The sequence below is a fragment of the Hevea brasiliensis genome, chromosome 9 (genome assembly GCF_030052815.1).
Source record: "Hevea brasiliensis isolate MT/VB/25A 57/8 chromosome 9, ASM3005281v1, whole genome shotgun sequence".
Classification (NCBI taxonomy): Eukaryota; Viridiplantae; Streptophyta; class Magnoliopsida; order Malpighiales; family Euphorbiaceae; genus Hevea; species Hevea brasiliensis.
In genome coordinates, this window is record NC_079501.1 from 59,874,693 (window position 1) to 59,879,447 (window position 4,755).

Here is a 4,755-nt window from a genome sequence, read left to right on the forward strand (position 1 = left end):
GGGAATCCAAATATGGCCAACAATAACAACAACAGGCCGAGACTCTTGAAGGACTACGGAGCTCCCTCCATATAAGGATTCCAACCTAGTGTTAGAAGACCCATAGTGGATGCCAACAATTTTGAATTAAAATCGGCATGGCTCCAGATGATCCAACAGACCCAGTTTGGGGGTTCACCAACAGAAGATCCGCACTACCACCTTCAGTGCTTTCTTGCCCTTTGTGACACATTCAAGATGAATGGGGTCTCTTATCAAGCATTTCCATTTTCCCTTCGAGATAGAGCAAGGAAGTGGTTACTTTCTCAACTAGCTAGAATATTCACCCCTCTCACAAGCTTTTCTAACAAGGTACTTCCTACCTGCGAAGACTGCAAAGTTGAGAGTTGAACTCAACACCTTTGGGCAAAGGGAAGGTGAATCACTCTATCATGCATGGGAGAGATATAAGGATCTACAGAGAGAATGCCCACACCATGGCATAGAAGATTGGCTCCTGGTTCAGAACTTCTATAATGGGCTACTACCCTCTACAAGGAGTACAGTAGATTTAGCAGCAGAAGGTGACTTGATGGAGAAAAGAGTGGATCAAGCATTTGAACTTTTGGAGAGGGTCACATATCACAACTATGAGTGGTCGAATGAAGGGGGAAATACGAGGAGAACAACAGGAATCCTAGAAGTGGATGCCCTAAGCATGATAAATGCTCAATTTGACCAGCTCATAAAGAGGCTTGATAAAATGTAGGCCAATGCTATAGGGATGAAGAGTCAACATTATGATAGCTATGGAGGAGGATACATGAGTTCAGAGTACAACAGCTTCAATGAACTCCCCATAGAACAGATGAACTATGTGAATAATGGAAGAAACTTCAATTAGAGACAACCCCATAACCCATATTCAAACACATACAGCCCCGGATGGAGGAACCGCCCAAATTTCTCATAGTCAAATTCTCAGAATCAACCAATAAACAAACAGCAAGGGTACAGACCATTTGCATCCCCTGGATTTCAGAACAAGGGACAAAACCTACACAGCACATCATTTTCACTTTTGTATGTATCTTGTACATATTTTATTAATAAAAGGCAATTTCACTTTTCCGTTTACATAATGTATTTATGTGTAATAGAAAAGGTTCATTTGTCACACCCTACCCCTCTGTAAGGCATAACATGATCCCGTAGTATACCTAATGAATTACCAACTCCGTCTACTGATAACCCATTAAATACACTACAAGGGATTTTAAAAACTTTTCTTACTTCTTTTACAGTGGTGAGCACTATTTACAAGTGTTAAAAACTTTGGTGAACTGAGTGAAATAACTAACTCATTTGGTTTATTTGGAATTTCTGTAAAAATTTTGGCAGAGTGCCATATGCATTTTGGATAAAACAGTTCTTCAGAAAACCTGTAAAAAGGCACTTCAATAATTTTCCAAATCTCAACTCCAATACATTTCTCAACACAACAATTTATCAACTCAATTCCATAGAAATTTTTCAAAGTCTGAGATAAGGAAATATTTTTACAATCCAAAACACTCATAATTAATTTGCAACTTCAAGGTACAATTTAATTTACAACTGCTCAAAACCAAAAACAATATGTACATACAGTGTCATACATTACAAGATTAAAATGCAAAATCTTGGTATACTCATTATACCGTGTAATCCTCATGGATGTATATGCAGCCTAGTCTGCTGCCCTGTCTGTCTCTCTACCTGCGACAGCAATAAAAAGCTATCGCTGAGACAATGTCTCAGTGGTGCACAACATTAACCAAATACAATTTAAATCACAATTCACAAGTCATGTAAATAGTGGATACTTAAAATCATAGTTAAATTCAAGACAATAATTGTCAACAAGAATTTAAATTCCATTTCTCAATATCACAATAATTTTCCATAAGTCAGATCAGGTTTGAATTCAAAAGACAGTATATGTCAATGAGAGTTTAAATCCATTTCACAATCTCATAATACACATCAATAAATCACACACAGCTTAATCATGATCCATAGTTCAATTCGTCCCAAAAGCCAATGGCTAATGAGGTATTCAATTCGTCCCAAAAGTCGATGACTAATGAGGAATAACATAGCTAGCTAGCAAAAATATGAGTACTCATCCAATTCGTCCTCAACAGGCACACACCTCAACACTTCAGCCAGAGAGGGAATTCAATTCGTCCCACTAGACAAGCTAATGAGGAATACAATCAATATACATGATAGTTGTGGTTTCAAACCATTTCCAATGCTTTTCAATCAATAAGTATCCATCAATGTCATTCAAACAATTTTTCACAGTTTCAAACCATTCACAATATTTTTCAATCAATAAGTGTCCATCAAACACATTTTCACAATTTAAAACAATGATATACAAATAGTCAATATTTATTTCAATTGAAAATAATTCAAAAGAAACAGTTGTTGTGCACAAACCTCTGATATTTGTCTCCGGTCTTGACTCGATTTCTTTCCCTTTTGCTGAGTCCTTGTTAACTGAGAAACACAATTTGAAGTGTTTCAGTACTAAATTAAATTGTCTCTATCGATGGTGTTTGGTAAATAATGCACTGAACTCAATTATTCACTTAATCACCTAATATACCGACTCTCGTTGCGTTTTAGGTAAATTAGGTTTTAGTGTCGTTAATATGTCACATTCGATAGGGTTTTAGGTTTGGTATGTTTTACCAAAGTCATTTCCTTGCTTAGTGCACTTTAATGCAAATTGTTGGATTCCGGGATACTGGTTTGACCTAGCCGGACGGCCTAGTTCCCTCGGTTTTCGGGTTTCGGTCAAAACTACAAACTTGTAGATCTAGGTCTTATGGACCGCGGTGCAAAATTTTAGGTCAATCCGAGTTAAGTAGACCGAGTTATGGTCATTACACTATTGCTGGTCAAATGGTACCAAATTAGGTCAATTTTAGGTCAAATTGGTCAATTCTGGTTCGGCCAGTTTTTGGACCCGAACTTGTGCAAGTTGTTTGACTTGCTTATGGTCATTTCTGGGCTTTGGTGTCTTCATAAGACTTGTAGGTATGGGTCTTAACTATTCTTGGTTAAAATTTCAGGTCAATTGGACCTGGTTTGAGTGAGTTATGGCCTAAACACTCACTGCTGCCCAATTGGTCATTTTTCAGGTCCTAATTGCACCTAATCCGAATTGGTCATTTTCTTAGGTCACCTTGCAAGCAGAATTTTGGTATGGTTTCTCAATGAAAGTTGGCACATTTTGTGCCTAGTTTCACCTCAAATTGGTCTCATACCAATTGAGGTTACACATTTAAGGTTATAGGCTAAAATGTACACTGCCCTCAATATGCCTTTCACACCCCACTTCAAACACACATTTACCTTTGCAATTTGTTTACTTACCTACCAATCTGTTTTGGTACATTACCAAAAGCATTTTCTACATTACATTAACATTACTTTGGGCAGATTACCATTACCCTCAACACACCAAATATAATTCACATTTACAATTTCTAAGTACCATTACATACACACCTAACCATTACAAATTTTACATACACTTTACAATATCAATCTACATACATATCATCAATCCTTCTAGGTCAATATTCTGCCTACACTTCCTTCAATATATACATTTACTCAAGTGTTCCCAAGCTGCCGAAAATTGTCCTTCAACACCACATTGCCCTACAATTCATCCATACTCATCCAAGTGGCAAAATCACCATATAAATGTGAAATAATTCACTAGGACATTAAATCACCATGATCAACATTATTTCTCATCAATTATATGCATAATAAATCATTAAATGCATGACCCCATGGCTGTCCAAAAATGGCTATCTCAATAACTACTTAAACTTTAAAATTTCCTTCACAAAATTAACACCCATAACATGAACATAAAGTTTAACAAAGGAATTCTCAAAAGTGTAAACTTACCTTTGATTGTAACTTGCTAAACCTTCACCAAACTTCTCAAATTTGGTATCAATATCTTCCTTGTGATGTGTAGACAAAGTTTAATGAAGAAACCTAAGAGGTTGGAGTTGAAAATGGAGAGTTAAGAAAGCTTGCATGAAAAATGGCTATGGAGTTTCCTCTCACCTTCATTCACGGCAATGTTGAGATAACTTTGAGGAAGATGAAGTTCAGCTGGTTAGTGGACTTGCATCAGCACCTTTTTATGTTTAATTAAATCTTTAGTGGTCCACTAACAAAGATTAAATCATATAATAAGGTAATTGTTCATTTATTCCACATTTAACCCATAATTTCCACTATTTATTTTAGGTACCACCAATTTAATTTTTCATTTTATTTTCTAAATGTAATACTATTTATTTTTAATGGACATTTAGGTCAAAAGACAATTCGGGGTGTCAAATGACCATAATGCCCTGCTCAAGTTACGTTCGATTTTTCTAGATACCGGGTTTTGTCTGTTTTTCGATTTCTCACTTTTCTTTGTACTAATTATTTAATTTTTCTTTGATATTTCTAATGATATTTATTCTTCAATAAGGTTCTATTTATGTCCTAAAATGTTTTTCCAGGGTTCCCCGCAGTCCAGGGCCAGTCAACGGTCCACGCCGTGACTTCCCGGTGCGGTCACCCATCGCTAGGTTTCCCGGCTCACTTACTCAGTTACATTTCTTTGCTATGATTTTTCCTTTGTTTTTCTTGTATTTTCTTTTCTTGTATTTCATTATTTATGTCTCCTCTCTCATATCAAGGTAC

At 36.2% G+C, this 4,755-nt stretch overlaps 1 non-coding gene across 1 annotated transcript; it reads right to left on the reverse strand.

Moving 5' to 3' along the window:
- Positions 1–376: 376 nt before the first annotated feature.
- Positions 377–483, reverse strand: LOC131183699 (small nucleolar RNA R71). The gene has a single exon (XR_009151736.1). It is a non-coding gene; the product is annotated as a small nucleolar RNA R71 (small nucleolar RNA).
- Between the last annotated feature and the right edge of the window lie 4,272 nt (positions 484–4,755).